Source organism: Apteryx mantelli, chromosome 1, assembly GCF_036417845.1.
Source record: "Apteryx mantelli isolate bAptMan1 chromosome 1, bAptMan1.hap1, whole genome shotgun sequence".
Taxonomy (NCBI): Eukaryota; Metazoa; Chordata; class Aves; order Apterygiformes; family Apterygidae; genus Apteryx; species Apteryx mantelli.
Window position 1 is genome coordinate 53,681,960 of NC_089978.1, and position 23,459 is coordinate 53,705,418.

Here is a 23,459-nt window from a genome sequence, read left to right on the forward strand (position 1 = left end):
CACCTCTCCAGCCTGTCCAGGTCTCTCTGAATGGCAGCACAGCCCTCTGGGGTATCGGCCACTCCTCCCAGTTGTGTATCATCAGCAAACTTGCTGAGGGTGCACTCTGTCCCTTCATCCAGGTCATTGATGAAGAAGTTGAACAGGGCTGGACCCAGTACTGACCCCTGGGGGACACCACTAGCTACAGGCCTCCAACTAGACTCTGTGCCGCTGATCACAACTCTGAGCTCTGCCATTCAGCCAGTTCTCAGTCCACCTCACTGTCCACTTATCTAGTCCACACTTCCTGAGCTTGCCTATGAGGATGTTATGGGAGACAGTGTCAAAAACCTTGCTGAAGTCTAGGTAGACAACATCCACTGCTCTCCCCTCATCTACCCAGCCAGTCATTCCATCACAGAAGGCGATCAGATTGGTTAGGCATGATTTCCCCTTGGTGAAGCCATGCTGACTACTCCTGATCACTTTCTTGTCCTCCACATGCTTGGAGATGGCCTCCAGGATGAGCTGCTCCATCACCTTTCCAGGGATGCAGGTGAGGCTGACTGGTCTGCAGTTCCCTGGGTCCTTCTTCTTGCCCTTTTTGAAGGCTGGGGTGACATTGGCTTTCTTCCAGTCTTCAGGCACCTCTCCTGTTCTCCATGACCTTTCAAAGATGATGGAGAGTGGCTTAGCAATGACATCCGCCAGCTCCCTCAGCACTCGTGGGTGCATCCCATCAGGGCCCATGGATTTGTGGATGTCAAGTTTGCTTAAATGATCTCTAACCCACTCCTCCTCCACCAAGGGAAAGTCTTCCTTTCTCCAGACTTTCTCTCTTGCCTCCAGGGTCTGGGGTTCCTGAGGGCTGGCCTGAGCAGGAAAGACTGAAGCAAAGAAGGCATTCAGTAACTCTGCCTTCTCGGCATCCTTCATCACCAGGGCACCCACCCCATTCAGCAAAGGGCCCACATTTTCCATAGTCTTCCACTTGCTACTGAGGTATTTGAAGAAGCCCTTCTTGTTGTCCTTGACATCTCTAGCCAGATTTAATTCCAAACGGGCCTTAGCCTTCCTCATCGCATCCCTGCATACTCTGACAACGTTCCTATATTCCTCCCAAGTGGCCTGTCCCCCTTTCCACTTTCTGTGTACTTCCTTCTTCTGGCTGAGTTTTGCCAGGAGCTCCTTGCTCATCCATGCAGGTCTCCTGCCTCCTTTGCTTGACTTCCTACTCATAGGGATGCACCGCTCTTGAGCCTGGAGGAGGGGATGTTTGAATATTAACCAGCTCTCTTGAACGTCCCTTCCTTCTAGGGCCCTAACCCATGGGATTCCTCCAAGCAGCTCCCTGAAGAGGCCAAAGTTTGCTCTCCTGAAGTCCAGGGTTGCGATCCTACTTGGTGCCCTGCTGCCTCCTCGCAGGATCCTGAACTCCACCATCTCATGGTCACTGCAGCCAAGGCTGCTCCCGACCTTCACATCTTCCACCAGTCCTTCCTTGTTTGTTAGTATGAGGTCCAGCAGCACACCTCTCCTTGTTGGCTCCTCCACCACCTGTGTCAAGAAGTTGTCACCAATGCTCTGCAGGAACCTCTGGGACTGTTTGTGCCTAGCTGTGTTGTCTTTCCAGCAGATATTGGGGTGGTTGAAGTCCCCCATGAGAACCAGGGCCTGGGATTGTGAGGCTACTTCCAGCTGTCTGTAGAAGGCCTCATCGACTTCCTCATCCTGATCAGGTGGCCTGTAGTAAACACCCACAACAGTGTCACCCGTGCTAGCCTGCCCTTTAATCCTTACCCATAAGCTCTCGACTCGCTCTTCTTCCACCCCTAGGCACAGCTCAATACATTCCTGTTGCTCTCTCACATAAAGAGCAACTCCACCACCTCACTTTCCTGGCCTGTCTTTCCTAAAAAGCACGTAGCCATCCATGACAGCACTCCAGTCATGCGAGCTATCCCACCATGTCTCTGTAATGGCAATGAGATCATGGCCCTGCGACCGCACACAGATCTCTAGTTCTTCCTGTTTGTTCCCCATGCTGCGTGCATTGGTGTACAGGCATTTCAGAGAGGTGATGGAGCATGCAGGTTTCCCAGGAGGGGTACAAGAGCATCCTCCATAGCCACATCCCATGCGCACTTCCCTGGCTGCATTCACCTGCTGGAGGCGTCCTGACTTGAGCTGCATTTTGCCAGCTACCCTGGCACTATAATTCTCCCCTTCCCCCATCTTTCCTAGTTTAAAGCCCTCCTTACCAGGTTGGCCAACCTGTTGGCAAAGACCCGTGTGTCCCGCCTCGTGAGGTGGATCCCATCTCTCGCCATTAGTTGTCGATCTTCAAACAGGGTCCCATGGTCGTAGAAACCAAAACCCTGTTGCCAACACCAGCGGCGCAGCCAGTCGTTAACTTGGAAACTCTGTCTCCTCCTCCTCTCATCCATCCCCCTCACTGGCAGAATTGAGGAGAAGACGACCTGTGCTCCCAGACCCTTGACCACCATCCCCAGAGCTCTGAAATCCTGCTTGATGGTCTCCAGTTTGCCCTTGGCGTCATTAGCGCCCACATGGAAGAGCAGCAGTGGGTAATAGTCCGAAGAATGGACGAGCCTCGGCAGTCTTTGCATGACATCTCTCACACGAGCCCCCGGCAGGCCACAAACCTCTCTAGACATGAGGTCTGGTCGGCAGATAGATGCCTCCGTCCCCTGCAGCAGGGAGTCCCCCACAACAATCACCTGCCGCTTCTTCCGGGCGTTCCGGCAGGGCACAGGGTCTGTTGTCCCAGGTACTTCCCTTGCAGCCATGCCCATCTCCTCCTCATCCTGGAGGGCACTGAACCTGTTCTTCAGCTGCAAGGCTTCAGGAGGAGTAGGAGCCTTTCTCCTCCCACGAGCAGTGACCAGTTTCCAGCCTCCTTCTACGGTGTTATGATGTACCATTTCACACAGCACAGAGCCCTCTGGCAACTCCACTGCTGTGAGGGGTTGGGACTCCTGGAGCTGTACAGTCTCCGAGAATACCCTGTCTATCACTTGCTCCGCTTCCCGGATGCTGCGCAGCCTACTGACCTCCTCCTGTAACTCCCTTACCTGATGACACAACTCATCACACCTCCTGCAGGAGAGCTGACTGCCAGCCCAGGCCTCCTGGAGAGGCCCCAAGCACTCCCTGCAGCCTGAGACCTGTAGGGCTGCATCTGCTGTCAGAGGGTCAGTCTGGGTCCCAGCCTCTGACACAGCAACTCCAACAGCCACTGGGGAACGCGCTCTGTGGCATGTCACGACCATACCTGAGGAAACCTACACCACAGGGAACAGAAACGAAGGTTCCTTCGTGCGCCCTTCTGCGCGAACTGCTGCGTCTGTTTGCTACCTCTGTTAGCTGCGCTGCCTGTGCTACTCTGTGGTTGGCCGTGCACCTCAAAGCAGGCAGCCTTTCCGGCTGGTCCTGGACCTGCCCCATGGTTGTGGAGTTGCCAGCAATCACTGGGCTCTTGGCCAACCCCAGTCACCATCGGCACCATGGGACCGCGCTGCCTGCTGGTGAGTCGCGGCCCTGGCCTGCCTGCCTGCCTTAGTGTTTTTAAATTCTCCCCCGCCTCATTTCTTCATCTTTCTACTTCTCCCAAAATATTGTTCTGTTCAGTGTTTTCTATATGCTTCTGTCTTGTGGGCACAAAAAAAAAAGAGTTTTAGTTTAAGTCTGTAGGAATGCAATCACTTTATTAGCAATCTCTTTGAATACTTATGAAAGCCAAACAACTCAACGCTTTCCCACAGTTAAATTTCACACAAACACAGTGGCATTTTTCCCTGAGTATTTTTTTTTTGTTCTCTATTAGGCATGAGATTTCTCACCTTTACTTTAACTGGGGGTCTAGGGGGGAGGGAAGGAGACCACAAAAATAAAAAACAGCAAAATCAAGACCAAAGACACCTGGAAATCTTAAAGAATGTAATTCTTTCATAATATGTTTGCACTGGCAAATATTAATTTCAATTTCATATTCCTATCATCACCAGCATGCCTGCTAATTTTTTTAAACTGCACACTAGCACAGCATGATCACTTTCTTTTATATATGAATAGCATCCTCCCAAAGTCATCTGTTGCCCATAGCAGAGGTTACTTGAACTATAATTTGCAGCAGTGTATTCTGATCATAATTTTTCATCAGTTCAAACACAGTAATCCTACTATCTGAGAACTGTGATATCCCCATGACCTTTCCATCTTCTGCTCTTTATTCCCCATTCACGGATGATTTCCATGCAATTTGCTATCGTTTAGACTTCATTATTCTACTTGATAGCTCTACTTCTTATACTTTTTTTTTCCTATATTGAATGGAGATTTTATGTAACTCATGTTTTGACTGCAATATGCAATCGTTTGCTACAGGCTGACTACAGTGGTTGTGTATTTGAGAAGATAATTAGAAAAGGCTAGCTTCTCTTTCCTTGCACCTTTCCCCTGCCAAAGGAAAGCACATCGTGACAGAAGGAGGACCAGATGGAAGAGAGGTAAGGCATGTAATATTTCCAAATGTGTTTGTTTGTTATTCACATGCAGAGCAAAGTTGAAGGTTCAGGCAGTAACATCCTCATGTTCAGATGAATGGCAGTAGTCGTGTGTTACTTTACAAGGAACTATTGCATAAGTATGTGATCAACTTTGCATAAGTAAGGCTCAAGTTTATATTGAAAATTTGAATAAAAGATTGCTCATCATTATATGAAGCTTTATAAACAAAATAAGGTGGAGAAAAAAGCGCCTTTGAAATGTAAATAAAATAATTCCAAGCATTAGGCATAACCATACTATTAATATTTCATTCCTTTTCAAAACAGGCAAACTGCTTGAAAATTACCGAAATTTGTGCTCTTAACTCACAAAGCCACTTCCAGAATTTCTGTAAAACGATTCATGGTCTATTATACTGAAAATTCAAAAGGAAGACTGACGCAGCAAATATATATTGGTAGGATAGTCTTGATGGTCTTGATTTAGGGACATTTATTTCATTCCCTATCCCTCAAGTGTTTAGCAGTCATAATCATAATGTTGTACTGAGGCGTGTTTGGGTACACAGTACCTTCCCCTCCACATCCAGCTCCAGTCCTTCTCCCCAAGGAAAAAAGGAAGCTGATGCCAACTATATCTTGCTGAGACTGTATCATTTTGGAAAGAGAAAAGCACCATATCCCACAGAAATTTCATTTGTCCCCTTAGTATGTATCCTTTGATTCAGCTGTTTAATGTACCATTGTCTTCAGTGTATACTAAAGGAAGGATGTTTGGGGAGGGACTGATGGCTCAGTACTAGAGCCATAGTAGATTACGTAGTAAATTACAACAAAAGTTTGTTTCTTAAACAATTTAATATAGGAAAATATTATAAAAAGCCTTTATGCAGTGAAATCTTTCAGCATCCATAAGTTTTGCTCACTTTTGACTTTGAATCTTTATGTACTCTTGTCCTTACAAAAACAGTAGTGCAGTACATAGACTGTTGTATATAAAGATTTCAGTGAAATATTTCTTCATTCACTACTTCATTCACTACTCTGTTGCTGGCAGATATGTCAGACAAGACAGTCCTCTGGTTTAAATTAGAAGGCAGTCAGTTAGAGTTAATAGAATTACTCTGGCATTTTTATCTATTTTTAGAGAAAGCCGAGGGTCCCAGAGACAGTGAGCTAAAAGCTAAGCTACAAACACATATAAAACTAAGGTAAAGCGACGTTTTTGAAATGAATTTACAAAACAGCCTAAAGCTTTTCTTGGCACGTCATCAAACCTAATCTAGAAAGCCCTGAGATTCAGTCAGCAGACTCAATACCCATGATCCCAAAGAGCTGTAAGCAAAAGATGGCGAGATATATTTTAAATCCTACCCATGCTTTCTTTATTCTTGTGATACTCACTTAACCACATAATGTTGGGGAATGGCACATCTGGCATTATGCCACATCCAAACTTTGCTCTTTCTTCCAGCTCACTGATGAGTCTGTGGGCAATCTTACTCACGTAGACATAGAATACTTTTTTTTTTTTTTTGGTGTTCCCAAATGACTTAAATCTTATTCATGTTTTATTCATGTTTTTATGTATGTATTTTCAAAATAAACATGAGAGCTCATCTATGAATTCAAGAAATTCTTTCTGGAGAACAGCTTTTTCTTTTCCAGTTGATTTTTCCATCTTAAAAACATAGTGGAGTTTTGAATGTTTTATATATCCAAATTTTATAGTACTTAGGGCAAGTGTGCAGACTTTCCTAAGAGTTTCAAAAAGAGCTAGAATTGCTTATGAACACAGGTCATCAACTGACATTTTTAGGACTAGAGAAACTATATAACCACATATGAACAGATAAAATATCACTAAATTCATCAGAAAAAAAGGGAAATTCTAGCATAGTGATTTTGGAAATGTAAATACAGTTCACATAAATTTGTATATAGTTGTGGAAATTGATATTTTCATTGAGACTATGCCATATCTGCAATCTAGGGAGCTAGCTATGCGAGACTGTAAAAACCTTTTGTATCAACAGACATCAAACTGTTTAAATAATAAAAATATTATTTCAGTAAGAAACAATTCAATGATTTTTCTGAAAATATTCAGTCATTGTATGATACCATCCCAACCTTTACAGAAGAGTTAGCTGAATAATATACAGAGAGTTTATATTTAAAGAAAAATGCCATCCTGCAGATACATTTTTCACAATGAATGTGACCCAGTCTGTTTTGTGAGAAAAGACACAAACTTGTGAGTTTAAGGAATCTTTGCCTGAAAATACTTGCTTTTAAAATAAACTGTTTCTATTTTTCCCCCCTTCTGGAAGTGCTTTGAAATGCCTGTATTACAATGTACTGCATTTGACAGTTCTATTCATTCAAAGTTTCATTATTTATAAATCTTACAAGTAAAAATAATTTCCAGCAGAGTAATCTAATTATCTTCTCAGTCTATCTGATTGTAGTCAGTAGAAGTGGATCCAGGTACCTAAAAAATCTCTTTTTTATTGACATGCTTATTTAATAATTTTGCCATATACACTTTCACCAATAAAAGCTTCACAACCAATTTAACAAAATAAATATTTAAAAGTGAAGTTGCATTCACTGTTAATTTATCTAAACTGTTATATACTTAGAAAACCTCAAATCACATATTTCCTATTCATAGTTATTTTTTTCCACTTATACTATTGCCAGTATTATCAAATGAAAGTGCTATTGAATATGTTGTTTACAGGAATCCCAACTGTGGGTCAACAAAAATTAATAATACAACTATATATTTTTTTACACAAGAGGAATATTCTTAAAATAACATATTTGAAAATATTACCATTTTATATGCATGTCTTTAAAAAGTAGTTTTGGGGGAAAAAGATGCTACATCTCAGCAAATTCTCCCATTAGCAGCTCATTTGATTTCATTTAGATCTCAGCTTCTTAGATTTTTCAATAGTTACTAGGTAAATGTGCTAAATCTGTATAAAGAAAGGAAAATATGAAACAACAGATGGCAAGTGAATAAATTTCCCTTTAAGATTAGACACAATCGAAGTTTTGAATATCTAAAGAATGATGTTTTGAGATCTACAGGCTAAGTCAGGCCACATTGAAAGGATACTGGAGACATTCAAAAGGATTCCTTATTAAACTGCTAAATGTATTACAGGAATTTAGGGCAGGATATTCCACCCAAACTAACACCTCACCACAGAAACACTTCAGTTTTGAGAACATACTCGTTTCTTCCCCCCTGCCCCTCCCAACAAACACCGAATTACTTCATTCTGGAAGAACATTCTATGACTCCTAAACTAGAAGCCTCTGTTAATTAACTAAAATTAAGAAAATTGAATAGAGGCGATATTTTTGGAGCCCTGTAACTTTCTTTTAGGATTTGGATAACTTAAATGGTATCATAATATTTATACTATTCATACTGTGTGATCAACCCTGAAAAAAAGCTGTGGGTGGGTAAGTTTTGTTTAACACTCCCTTTCAAGTAAATGTCACTGTATACCCAGTGTCTTTATCTTTTAGACTTTGAATTTTGTTCTTAGTAAAATCAACATACATTTAAAAAATGAAGTCATAGCCAAAAAAAGCATGTTTTTTTTTCTTTGTCTTTGATTTTGTTTTTCTCAAAATCAGTGTTTGATTGTGGCTTGATTTTGCATTTCATAAATCTGCCAGAGTGATTTATTTCCCACTTATATCTAGTGATCATTATCGAAAGCACTGAGGAAATATATATTTGAATATGTATATGGGCATGTGTGTTTTCAGCAAAGTTACCTATTTCTCAGTATTGAGATGGAGCCAGTGATTGGTTTGATAAAAGCTTTTTGAATCAACATTAGCAGTTCACAGTGATCTGTGTTGTTATGCTTTTATTATTTCACAACTATCTTTTTTTTTTGTATTTACTAACTTCATTTAGCTATCAAAAGCTTGTACAACTTTTATCTGAGAGCGGAGGCTTTATTTATCTATTAGTTTATAAATAAGCAAAAGCTGAAGAATACTATGAACTAGTAAACCTGGAGGTGTGAAGAGCACTGAAACATTAAATTGTTTATTCAAAAGAAGTGATTTTCTTTGAAAAGTCGGATCAACGAACATTCTTTTGCAAATACTCACTTAGAAAGAAAATGACTACTTAAAACACTTTCTTTAGGTTAAGGAGGAGAGAAGGACAAAAACTAGCCAACAGAGACTTCCAACTTTTCTTTGCCCCTGTAATTTCTGGGGTGAGAATAGATTTCTTTTCTTTGATAAAAAGTTAATCAATATAAGTTTTAGGTAAAAACATGCAGACAAACAAATAGAAAACAAACAAAAGAAAGAGACTTTAACTAGGGCAAGTTGAGCATTTTAAAAGTAAAAGTAAGCTTTTTCTGAGCTCTGTATCTGATCAATGTTTCTTACTGTCCTGTAGTGTCAGCACTTTACAAGAAGTTCAGGACAAATCCCATGGTCAGACACAGCTCAAATTAATCACTTCCTAAGCAAAAATAACAAATTCTAGTATTTCATTTCAGAATATGTTCATGAATTATTCACCTATATAGTTTTGTCCTTCTTAAGGGCTATCAACTTAACTTTCTTCTTTCATACTCATGCCTATTCCTGCACAGAATGGCAGCATGTGTTCTAAGAAAAATATAAAATATTTTTGTAATATTAACTTGGAGAGGAAAACTATACTTTCAGTTCACTCAACAAAAGTTGCACATGCATTATCAAGAGCAAAAGTTATTTCTCATTTACTCTGTGTTGCACAACTGTGACATTTTGAAACAATTCAAGTAAAAAAAGGGATTTCTCTTGTAAAAGCTCATCACTCAGTATGTATTTAATCCCCTTTCTGAAAGAAGAGTCTTCACATAGTCATATGTTGGAACTGCAAAGAAAATTTTTGTGCAAGTGTTTCCAGTTCCTAGACTACAAGTCCAAACTTTACAAGAGTCACTTCTACATCCTGCATAAAAAGAAACCATCTCAGGTTTTTAAGAATTTAAATCTAATCTTTGACATTATTTTTTTTTAAGGGATAAAAAAATCCACAAATGGTGTGTCTCAACATAAACAGAGTTAAATCAGAAATCAGTTATATAAGTACATAATGTGTGTGCATACACACACATATAAAAACCAAACATAAATATAGATATATATTTTCCCATCAAAGTTATCTGTTTTATCTAGAGACACATCCAAATAAGAAATTCAAGGAGTCATTAGTAAAGTGAAAAGTGAATCTGAGGGTGATTTAGCAGTGCTTCCAACTCTCTCTTGTTTGACTAGACACAGATCTTTGTGTTACCTGTTTTCTAATTAAGGTAAAGTCCAACTTAAATAAGATATGACTCATGTTTAAGCCAAGATCAGGAAACTACAGTAAATGGAGAAATTTTAACAGTCTGTTGGGGACCTTCCTCAACTTCTTCCTTCAGACTCTCCAGCAAGAAAGGCAGAAAGAGGAGCCAGGTCCTCTCCTTAAATGCCATAAGAATTGTTTTCTTTTCAAAATGTACCAGATGCTTGTGTCCACCTTTTATAAGTAAAACAGTGCCCAGTTTTGTGACTGTAGCATTTGCTCAGAAGGTAGGAGACTTACACTTGGGGCCTTCCTCAGTCTGGAAGACAGAAGCCACCATCTCCAGATAGAGGGAGATAGAGACAGCACTATTACAAAGAGGAGAATGACTATTCAAAGAAGTCTTTCAGGCATGTAAGAGAGCTTAAAAAAATAAAATAATGAACCAAAAAAAAGTCCCTGCTAGTAATTATGACTGCTCTTTAGCTGTTTTGCCTACCAAGCTGTGATTGATTTCAACTGATAGTGAAGCATGGAGCTGTAGAACTGGGTCATTAAGGTCCTTTGTTGGTACCTGGAGACACAGATGATAGCATTCTGCTCTCTAGTTAGTTACTTTATGTGTTTCTAATGCTACCTGTCATATCTTTTTGCATATGACATGTCACATACACCTATGGAGTTGCATAAATAATGATTAGGATATTGTAGGACACCAAGTTTCATGTATTGCTTTCACCAGAGTGACAGTTACTTTCTGCTTCACTACTTTGGTTGCCATCAGCATCTAAAGTCTTTCCAAGCTTCACCATACTTAGTGAACTCAATGAAAAAAGAATCTTTCCTTGAAATAGTTTAAAATATACACATCTGACAAAAGAAGACAAGGAGGACACATTTAGAAGACTGGTTTGTAAGCAGGGCTGCGTCTTGAAAATGTAGAAGCCAGAGGAATGAAATGTGTGAAATCTTAAAATAACAAGAACAGTAGGTATATGTTAGCTTCATTCATAATCCCCTAGAGAGACTTAAGTAATGTTCCTACTGTAGTGTTGATTATTTCCTTTTCTAAAGTTCTCCTCTCTTTGTGACATGGTAGAAAGTTAAATAAATAATTATAAAAAGAAATCAAATGCCTCTAAGGTAAACTGTTCTAAAAGCTTACTGCCAAGAAAATGACACAACATAGAAGCTAGAAAAGATATCTCTAGATCCTTTTTTTGCTTTTCTTAAAAGCATTTTTCCATTTGATGTCTTGGAAGCATTTCTTCATTTTTATACTTAAAATTCAAATATAATTGCTGTAGGAGAAATAAATAAATTTTTATTTCACTGAATCACTCTTACTATTCTCATTGCTATTTCAATTGTCATTATCTCCAGGGTGGGTGGTAATGGCATTTAATTAAGTCTGGCAGTTTGACATTATACATAAAACAATACAGTGAATTATGATTAATCACACTATTCCAATACACTGGAAGTGGCTTGTTTCTGTGCAAGTGCCTCTTCCAACACATCTAAGCCACAGTGTTCTGTCAGAATTTTACAACCCCATTGTAATTGCAGAATGGGGAAAAAAATAATGTGCCATACAAAGTAATTTGATGCTAGAGGTTACAGTAGGTTAATGTGCCTTGATTAAAGCAATGAAACGTATTAATAGAAGGATAAGGGACGGTCATCCTCCTGAAATTATATGTCAGAAGATTTGCAAGCCACCTTTACTGATTTGCAGCATAGAAGAACCAGCCCAGATTTATGAAGTTTATTTTGGTATTTATACTGTTATTTTGGATGAGATATTATATTCTTATACTCTAGGATAACACAGTCTGAGTGGAAGCATGAAATTACTGAAATCTATCATAAAATCTCTATTCACTTCATTGGGGCAAAAATTTCATCCCTCAGTATAACCTTTTTTTTTTTTTTTTTTTTTTTTTTTACCATTCCTCTTCATGTGCCTTTCCCTAGCATTTCTCTATATAACTTTGTCCTCACCTACTTTATCTTAATTGAATTATTTTTCCTTGTGTTACGTTCCCATCTGACATCCATTTTTATATTTGAATCCAGCCACTGGAAAAAAAGGATATTCACAGGAGCTAGAATCTAGTCCCATACTTATGGGACCACCAATAAGGGATCAGTAAAAGACTGACAATCTTTTGTACACTCAGGAAGGTGCAGAATGACCAGGGAGAGCTAAATGGCTTTAAACTTTTTCCAGCTGCACTGGCATGTGACGCGTGTACTCCCATGTTGTGTGACACACTTGTGCTCATTAAAATGTCATCCTCTCCACACATGTTGCCCTGCAGAGTCAGGTCTCAGTGAAACCTTCCCAGGTATTCATCAGATTCAGTGTATGAATACAGCACTGTCTCTTTCCTGCTTAGTGCAGCTCCAGAACAAAAATGTTTCAACATGTTTTCAGCCTGTATGTTTGGAAAAAAAGATTTATATGCTGCACTGAGCTGAAGGAGACAGTGTGGAGGAATGTGATAACACTAAAGGCTACATTTATACTAGTCTGGTAAACATGCCTGGGACTGTTCTCTGGCACTGATACCAGCTGGCATGGGATCGCATCCATTTGAAACAGTGTGACCAGTACAAATTATCTACTGGAACGGTCCTTGGCCCATTCTGTGTCCTGAGCCATACCCAGGAACTGCTTGGAAGAACACCAGTGTGTTCAGGCAAAAATGATGTAAGGGACCCTGCTAACAATTTAACCATACAGATGCTTTTTATGTATATTACCTATTACTGTTTATCATACAGACATTTAAAATGAATGCAAGTTGTCAATACAATAGTGTATCTAACTGGGAAAAGCTGATTCTTATGGGTTTTGAGGGGAATTTCAAATGGAAAAGGAAAGCAGCATTCAGAATAAGTTATGGTCTTGTCAATATGCTATTGTGTATTTCATTGAAATCTTTGAGGCAGAGGTTATTGGATATGGGATCTTCATTCTGAAGTCTTTTAATTTTGCTGTTTGCTTTGTTGACTCTGATAATCTGAACACAAATATATTTCTGGCTCTTCTTTCTGTTTTTATTATGGTAGCAATACAAATGAAATGCTGAGTAGAAAAAAGAAATGACAAATAGCCCTGAAAACACCACCATCACAGATAGTCTCCTAGAATATTAGAAAAATACAAGATGCATTTCAGTCTGCAAGTAACTGAAAATAAGCCAGCATAAAAAGATTCATGTTTACTCAATAAGCATCTCTACAACAGACAGACACAGCAGTTGTATATGCCCTTACTCCAACAGGCTATTTCTCTAAAGGCAGTATTTCTAAGGGCAGGGGTAGATTGTTTCTATATGGAGAGCATTAGCCAGTGTACACCTCTGCCAGGTACAAAACCAGAACAGAACAGAAACATTTTCTGTTTTCAAAGTCATGTATATGTTTTCAAGAAAAAAGACTAGATTTAATTCACATACATTCAGCAGAAGTTTGTTAGAGATTGTCAGATATGATGAGCTACAGGAACCAGAGGGTATTCCTCCTTTCCCAGGCCTGTAGATGTGAGGTTGCTGCTGTGGTTCCCTGTTCCCCGGTCCAGCCAGTAGTGAGGCTGATGGCAGACATGTGGGCACACACAGAAAAACACACATGTAATAAATATGCAGAAATGATCAGACATACTGACGAACACACACAGAAAACAGTGCCTTTACCAGCACCCACATAACAACACAGCACTCACACAAACTGCACAGCATATACAGACTGATACCCTTCCTCCCCACTGGCTGGTAAGGATTGAAGCTTGCTAGTCTTAGATGAAGTAGCTGGTCCTCTTGATACCATCCCATCATGTATTTATACAAATTGATAGGATTCCCCCAGAGCCTTCTCTTCTTCAAGCTGAACAGTCCCAGTTCTCTCAGCCTCTTCTCATCTGAGAGATGCTCCAGTCCCTTTTTCATCTTTGTGGCTCTTTACTGAACTTTCTCCACTGTGAAGATATCTCTCTTGTACTGGGGAGCCCAGATTTGGACGCTGCACTCCAGGTGTGACCTCACCAGGGCTGAGTAGAGGGGAAGGAGCTCATCTTGCTGCCAACACTCTTCCTAATGCACCCCAGGATATTGTTGACATTCTTTGCCATGAGGGCATGTTGCTGGCCCATGTTCAACTTGTTGTCCACCAGGACCCCCAGATCCTTCTCTGCAAAGCTGTTCACCAGCTAGGCAGCTCCCAGCCTGTCCTGATGCATGGGGTTATTCCTCCCTAGGTGCAGCACCCTGCACTTCCCTTTGTTGAACTTCATTAGGTTCCTCTCTGCACATTTCTCCAGCCTGTCAAGGTCCCTCTGAATGGCAGCATGAGCATCTGGTGTATCAGCCACTCCTCCCAGTTTTGTGTTATGTGCGAACTTGCTGAGGATGCCTCCAGTCCCATCATCCAGGTCATTAATGAGGTCATTAAACAGTATTGGCCCCAGTATCAACCTCTGGGGGACACCATGAGTAACTGGCCTCCAGGTGGACTTTGTGCTGCTGATCACAACCCTCTGAGGCTGGCAGTACAGCCAGTTTTCAGTCCACCTCACTGTCCAATTATCTAGCCTGCACTTCATCATTTTGTCTGTGAGAATGTTATGGGAGACAGTGTCAAAAGCCTTGCTAAAGTCAAAGTAAGCAACATCCACAGCTCTCTCCTCATTCACCAAGCCAGTCATCCCATCACAGAAAGGCTATCAGGCTGGTGAAGCATGATGTCCCCTTCTTAAATCCATGCTGACTACTTTCCCTGCCTGCAACCAGATTTGGTGCCTTGATTTCACTTTATGGTGCATTTCAAGTTCCGGTATTAGTCTGCACAGAGCTGACTTTACAGTTGTGTAAACAGACTCTGTTGATTGTGTGTATGCTCTAGACTTGTGCTGCAAATAAGTGGAGAGAATTGTTAAAGTGAGTGGGTGGTTTTGATGAAACCAGTACATGAAAGTACCAGCTTTTTGTCATGAGTGCTTGTGTCCACAACATGCTGTCCATATAGTGCCCTTTCCAGGCTTCCTAGCCACTAGCATCTAGCCATTGATTATCTTTCAGTCAGTCATTTCTTAGATTTAAAAAAAAAAAAGTGCATTTTGGTGCATCTGTAAAAGGACAGTAGCAATGATCTTGGTCCTTTTTTGTTGTCCTGGCAGCATAAAGTGAGGGTTAAGATTTGCTTGTGGTATCTTTAGAAATCTTTTTTCTGACACTATTTTCCTGCTCACACCTTTCACCACTTATTTTCTTACTTCTGCTGTTGCTGTAGTAGTAGCTGCTGTTGTTTTTCCTGTTCCATGCTTTCTGCTCAGTTTTTCTCAGTCTTTCATATTTCTTCCAACTTTTATGGCTTTTCTTCCAGGATCCTCCTTGTTCCCACTTAACTAGGTTCTTATCCTTGTGGCAAGCATCTATTTACTCGTCATGCTTCTCCTCTTTTCCTTCCTCCAACTGTTCATCTTTTATTAAGCACTTTACTGCACTGGATATAAAAAGACTGAGCAGTGAATACTGCTGTTCTAAAACAGATCCTTCATTTTTATGTGAATGTGCTATTTTTACTTTGTCAGAAACCTGGGACAAACAAAATTGCTTTCAAACAGCTTTTTCTCAAAGATGCCTCAGTAGGCTTGTTCAATTTTGTAGTCCATTCATCTCTTGGTCAGAGATTACACACTGCTAGAATTTCTCTGCATTTCTATTTTGTGTTTTTTCTCCCATAGGACAACCTCAGCATGGGCATAGTCAGAATCTACTCTGTCTCTAACTGAACCAATTTTAAAAATTTTTGGTATATAACCCTCAATTTAATATTTTCTTCCAAACCAATGGTAACAGTGAGATTTTGTGTCTTACATATTCACAGCTTTCAAAATGCATCTAGTTTTTATTCACCACATAAGGAAAAAAAAAAAAAAGAGGAAAAGTCCTAAGCAATATCTGAAGTATTTGTAGTCTAAAAAGAACTTTGCATTTCAGCCTATCTAGCCAGCATTCTGGATGTTTTTAACATGAACATCTATTCAAAGTACAGTTGAATACTCTTCCAAATATGCAATTCCTGTAAGATCAGTAATGCTTATTCCTGACTTTTATCACTCTTCGTGTGACCCATAGAGCTGCCAAGGAGTTCCTTAGCATATTCTGCTGTCAGCCATGAAGCACATCGGACTAGCTGAGCCAACACGTGAGTGATTTGCTAGTGGTAAATGTTAGCTCCCTAAAATACTTATTTTATGGTATACTCATCACTGACTCTTTCAAATTTTTAGATCCTAAGATGCATCTTTCTTTGTTTTACATGAACGAAGCAAGTGATGTAGTGAAAGTCTTTCTTTTTTTTTCTTTTTTTTTTTTCCTCACTAGAATGAAACAGCTGGAAAAAAAAGACCGAAGAGCTTTGTAGCATATAAGGCTTTCTTCAGGACTGAATTTATGAATTACTCCTCTTTAAACTAAATAACCACAGACCTCAAGCAAGGTCCTAAACAAACTCACAGCCTCTGTAGTTCACCTGGAGAGATGGATTTACAGTGCATTAATTAATAGATAATGTAAGAATGACTTAGCAAACATCATTTATAGATTATCACATGGTTTATATATTTTATAAATGGAAAATCCTCCCACAATCCATTTGCACAGGCAAACAGTTCTCTACTTTTCACTTTAATTCAAAGGACAGTGGCTCAGATTCTCAAATGACTTAAAGTTGATAGTGGTTCAACACCACTATATGTGCTTGAACAAACACAGTCTAAATGTGAAAATATACTTAATGACCATTTCCTGATTGTCTCAAAGGACTTTGGGTGGGAGGTGTAAGAACAGAACCTCACCACTCAGTGACATTTATTATAAAATTTCTTTTCTTAGCATGGTGGGCATCATATGTGGGTATTCTATTCTACAACACACACACTGCCCACTTATTCAAATCAAGACCTAGCCCCTCCAGTTCAGTTTAGACCAGCACCACGGACCCAGGGGAACAGGACACTCATCTCAACTGCTCATGTGCCTGAGTCCTGCCTGGAGGCCCAGCCCCATGGCAGAAGGGATCTACCTTGGACACTGTCACACATCAGTGGATGGGTTCCCCCGAGTGGCTATTGCCTTAGCCATCGATTGCTTTCTATGTTAGACTGCAGCATAAGCCACCAATAGCCTCATTAAGCATGTAGCCCCAGGTCAATCTCTTTGACTTTCTCCATCTCTAAGGTCAATTAACAGTTGTTACTGGGATTTCTGTCACCCTCTGGTCACCTGTCCCCAGAGTGTTACAAACCTGTGAAGTTACCATCAGTTACATAACAAAGTTTGTCTGTTTTTCAGCTCATTCCAGATTAATCTAGTCAGAGCTGGGTAGATATAGTAAAGGCTTCATTTATCTGGGCAGTGCTTTGAGATAGGCTTCACACCACGACACGTGATAAAGGATGATTTTGTTTCAGTTGGAGAAATGAGATATTCTTTCATTTGCAAAAAGAGCACTCTATTCTAATTGTATTATAAGATTGGAAAACATAACATTAAGAAAAAAAATTCTCATCCAGATCTAACTATTTGCATAACTGCAAAAAAATCTCTTCTGACAAAGATTTGATACGAGTTCTCCATTGTGTTTCCAGCTCATACAGTTTGTAGCTTGATGCTTAGTCAAATTCAACTAACTTGTTGTGACTGAAAAAGTTCTGTTTGCTACTACATCTCCAAGTCTATTATAAAAGAATACTATCATCCTTGTTTTTTATGTTGCTGAGTTCCAAATATTATTCAAAGTCAGAGAAGGCTGAAAGGATGGGCTACCGCTCTTCTCAGCATAGTGAGAAAAACATCTAATAAATGAAGCAGTCAGATCACTTCCTAAGCTGGTGTAGATCAGTACAGTTTCAACTGAGTTCAACGCCCCATTCTCTTCTCATCTTGTGGAGATTCTGGTCTTTAATAGTTAGAGGTGAGATTGGTGAAATCTGTAGCAATCGATTACACAATGTCTATCTTAAAATGTGGGAGAGAAGAATCAAGCTTCAACAATAAAGGGTCATTTAAGATAACAGAATTTTAAGAGAGGCCTTTTTAAAGGATAAAACCAAGCTGAAGAACTGAGGAATGATTAGGCAGTGAGAGGTTGCTCTTAGGAAAGTGAGGTGAAATTTCATTTTCTAAAGGTTAAGCTAAAAGGCTACCTAACAGTTAAAGAACAGTGACCAGGATACTGTGTATTTGATTCTCTTTTCCTTGACTAGAACAATATTTGCAGGAGTAAATAGACAGATACCTCTGGATAGACTACCTTTACTCTGCTTCAATCTACCATTCAACTTCACAACCATTCCATGGTTAGCTTTATTTCAGTCTCACTGTGCAAAAGGACTCTGGCTAGCATTTTACTCCATTCTACACTAAATTGTAGTTTTCTAAAAATTATGATAGATAGGACCCTTTAATTCTAAAATTAAGACTGGAATTCCAGAGTTTCTATTTTTTTATTATTTTTATTTATTTTTTTTAAGCTCCTAAGACTATACATACTTATAAAGGATTCTTAAATGCTTGGAATTCAGTTTAAACTTAATGCAAACTGAGGTTTGAATACTGTATATATTTTTGTTTTCAGAAAGGAAAACTGTATATGTAATGTACTGTTGAATTCTCACTACTATGAATAACATCTACAGGATTTAGGATATAGCTGCATCATCTACAGGCAGATATATGCTAATTATGACCACAGTTATTAACCAGCTGGATGTAAGCTGGTAGAAATAATGAAACCACAGATTGCCTTGCACTGTGGTCTAACTAAAATGCTTGCTTCTAGGCAGGAGAGGAAAAATACTTTAGACTGTGCTAGACACCATGCTAATATATATCTATTCTAATACAACTAAATGGCTTTTGCATTACAGTGGTTCATGTCTGGCTAATTTGACTGTGGCAAAACATATGCCACTTTACTCATGAAGACCGTTTATACATACTTGTAGAAGTCTAGGTCTTACTGGCTTTGAGTAAGATGGGGACACTCACAGAAAAATATTTACAGTATGGCAATGTCGTGTACAATGTACAAACTGGGAAGAGTTAAGCAGATAGGCAAAAGACTGCAAAAGAGCTGTTGTGATTGCTTATATAGAGATATCAAGCCAAGATAGTTGTACTGCAAATTCATTTTAATATACATTAGTCTTGGGCTAATAAGAAGCATTCTTAAAAGAACATGGGCATTAGAAGATACTAGTAGATGCTGAGAGGAGCTTTCAGAAGTCCTTGTGATGCCTAAACTTCATTAAAAAGTGAAATAAATAATACCAACATATATATTTAAACTTATATAAAAGTCTAAGATACTTTTATATAAGAATTCAACTGTTTTGGAAAATGTTATCCCAAGACTTTATAAATCAACATATACAAATGAATTTTAGGACACATATGTTTGCAATGACCTGTTTTGTTGTTATTGTTGCTGTCATCACAATTACTAACTTAAAAGACTATATGTATATTATAGTAGGTTTTTGTCCTTATATCTCCCTTTTTTTTTTTTTTTTTTTTAATATCACTTCCTATGCTAGGCTGCTAGAAACAGTCTCTAAATTATAACACTAGTATCAAATGACAGCTGAGCAATATCAGCACATTACTTAATTTGTTCTCATTGTTTCTGGCCTACTTTTGTCTCTGATTTTGAAACTCTTCACATAAATGTCAGAATCATCTTTCACATTGAATTGTAGAAGACTGTACAAGGTTCAAGCTCAGTTTTAACAACTCTTAGTTTGTATAAGGAAGCAATCAGATCACTTACAGATGTATATAAGATATTCTTTAGCGTATTTTTATCCTTATATGTAGACCTTTTTATTATATAATTTTCAGAAAAACAGCACAGTGTATGTACATAATTTTAGACCTACAAATCCATTTTATAATAAGCTGCTTCTTATAGGGAGGTTTCAGTGAAAAAGCTTTTTAAAAAAAAAAAAACTCAGCAACTGCTAGTGTATTCTCTAATAGAGGCTGAAACAAACTTTTCAGGGTTTTTTTTTTTTCAGTCAAAAAATTGAATTTCAATTCAAGAATTGAAATGCACATGCAGACAGACAGGAGTCCAAACCTAACCCAACTCCATCTTTACCTTTAAGCACCTCCTCCAAAATCAATGAGAAAGTACAAACATGTTTGAAAACTTATTTAAAGCAGTGTGAGTACACAACAAAAACTGATAACTAGAGTTTGAATCATTAGCCAGAAAGGTTGACCAATTCATTTTTTTTCTCTCGTTCTTTAGTTCAAAAGAATGTGAAGCCATTTTGAGGTAGATATTGATTTTCCTTACAGAAAGCACAGTTGAACTCTCAAGTATGGTTGGAGGAACAAAACTGATTGAAACAAGAGACTTCCTTTAAATATGCCTTTTTTTCCTCAGAACCAACACTGATAATTTTTAAAGGTTCAAAGTTGTTTATTTAAACACACAACCTATTTTCAAATGTCAACATGATGCCTGTGATAGCTCTCACTCTGAATCTCACGGACAACAACTCTTCTCTTTTCTCTCAGAATATATTATTTTAAAAAGGAAGGGAAAAATCTGAGTGAACTCTCATTAGAATCATGTCTGAGGGAAAAATGTTCTTAAATGTTTTTTTGAGATCTTACAATCCGATAAAGCTGTTCAGAAGAAAAATAAGAAAGATACTACATTATACTTCTGCTTGGAGCACAGCCATTATTAGAGGAAGATAGACAGGAAAAAAAAAAAAAGCTGAATTCTAGATTAGAGAACCTGGGAAATAACCAGTAACTAATAGATTTTGGCCAATGTTTAGTTTAGTTTTGGTTTGGTTTGGTTTGGTTTGGTTTGGTTTTCCAGCTTTCTGGCTTGCCCTGGTTTCTCCGTCTTTGCAAATACTAGACCAAACATATTCCACAGTGACAGAAGAGAGATAACAGTATTAGCAAGGTAATATGTAAGACAATAGCACAGAGAAGCAAAGAAAAAATTTGTATCTTCACTAGCAAATACTGTGGAGGAGTAACAGTGGATCTGTAGAACAAAATAGCTTATGCTGAGGACCCAACATCCACACAATGCGTATTTCAGGAGTTTTTCTCAGACGATCTCTAGTTTGATTCTGTGAACCGAACATCCATTAGTGGCTGGAGCATGTTAAGTGTGCTCCAGGAGCACATTTTCCAGTTTATTTTTCTCCAAAAGAAAAAAATAAAAATAGCCTGTGTTCTGTCATCATTCCACAATGTGAATGAAAATGTAGTAAATGGGCACAATCAAGAGATTCTGTTTAAAAGCACTCTCCCAATCTGAACTGAAATAGTATGTATTTGCACCCAAGGAGTTCTCTCTGTGTGTCTTTCAACAGGAAAAGCAAAAAGGTCTTTGCTTAGGCCAGGGCTTTCAGCATTTCTCTCATCTTAATAATTCTTATCACTATTAAACACTATTACATATCTGGGGGAAAAAAAAAAGACAAAAAAGAAGGGCATGGCTTTAGCAAGAATGTATTGTCATACCTTTGTGCATACTTTGAGAGATGACTCTCTACCTAAGTATGCTCTTTTTGTGTCAAGAGCGTTGCTTAAAGAAGAAAACCAATTAATCTGTAGTACTTTTAAACATAAGTTATTAAGCAATGTCCCCATCCCTCCTCTTCCTCTGAACTGGCCCCAGTAACGAACGGAATCAGCATGTACAAACACCACCACCTAGGATGACCGAAATAGAGGAAAACAGTGATCTTTGCTGTTGCTTTTTTATGATGCTGGAATGAGAAGCTGATATTTGAGATCTCTGACAAGTAATCCCTGGTGAAGCTGCACGGGGGCATGCTCTCTCTGGCCGGAGCCCCCGGCGGCCGTGTTAGGGCTCTCGCCACGGAGGTGTTTGAATGAGCTCACTGCTGCAGCGGCGTCATAAGATTTGTCAGGGTAAGTTCGTTAGAGCACTCAGAATCCTTCATACTCTGCGGCCATTATTTGTCTGTTTAACAAGTAAATAGCTTTGTTCTAGCCCTGGCAGCAGAGTTATCCTTCATTTATTCGAGGATCGTGATTTTTGCTACAAAGAAACACAGTAGGAGAAAAACTCCATGAGATCCCAAAGATCTTCCTTTCCAAAACCCACATCCCCTGAATTTAGACTTCTATAATCCTTGAAAAATAGCAGCTGTCACTTCTGTAAGGTAAAGGACCTGACTGTTACATTTGAAAAACAAAACAGAACAAAAATGCAGTGCAAAATATAAACATCTTCATGAAATAGCAGCTCAGCAGTAGTGACCTCTTTCTCTGTAAACAAACTCTTAGAGCATTATTCCCAAAAACATGACTATGGATTGCTGTAAATTGGAAAATATTCTAGAGCTGTCCGGCCTCAGTCCAAAGATCCTTCCCTTGACTGTACAGTGTATTCTTCTAAACAGTCACCAGCTGGAAACATTTTCTTATATTTCTCTGTTCCCTCCTCATGATAAATTTTCAAAATCTATGAAACTCTGCCTTTCCGAGGTAGTACTTCTAGATCTACACTACCTTTGAGTTGAGAAGAAGAAAGGCACGTGTGTTGAGGAAAGATACATTCTTGTCTCATGGGAATCATTTACTTCTTTACTTACACACACACACACACAAATGATAATGTCCTTAAACAGACATAGTAGTGAGACAGCACCATCATTATCTATTAAACATATCTCCAGATAGCACTGGAAGCCAGCCTCTGTTGTTTACTTATACCTTTTCTTATCTCTTTTCAGCTCCCATCCTTCAGTACTGCTATCATCACTGAGCAGCTTAGCTTTTACACCATTTTACTTTGTCTAGCTGTCAGTTCAGTAATGACAGATCAGGACATACAGTTTCAGAATATCAGGCAACATTGCCCTACCAAAACAGCAATAATATATTCATATACTCCTAAGAAGCACAAAAAGTGTGTGTATATATATATATATATATTTTTTTTTTTTTCTGTTTTGAGAGGAAAAATAATTTTAAAGAGGCTGAATTCAAGAAGCATCCCATCTTTAACTATGGAATAGAACTTTTCCTTGTTGCATTTTACTGCACTGAAATGGGATTGCTGTTAATAAAAATTATGTTCATACAGAATTAAAGAGTTCTATTTCTCTTATTTGATGTATTTGTTAGTTTTAGTTTTATTTGATGTATAAAGTGTCAATCATTTGCAGCTGCATTTCTTCTACTCCTCTTGTCAATAGGATAGCTTTAAAAAAAAAAAGCCATTTTCATGAAGATTTTAAGAATGAAACTCTGTTTTAACTGGGGACTTCATCAGACCTCCAGGTATTTGATTATATTCTCTGAGAAATCTGTCTATCTTCAGAAGGAAAACTGTGGTTTGACCATTTAGAGCCTTGAATGGTAAGAAATGATAAATATCCACTTGACCCTTTGGAGTATTCACAGAATAAGAGAATAGGTGGAAATGAGATCTAATCTGCATAAGTAAGCAACTTAATTTACTCATCTGTTTTAGGTACTGTTTTAGGTACATGTGAGAGAGGTCAGGGACTGATCCTGATTCTGAAGCTAGGTGTCAGACTG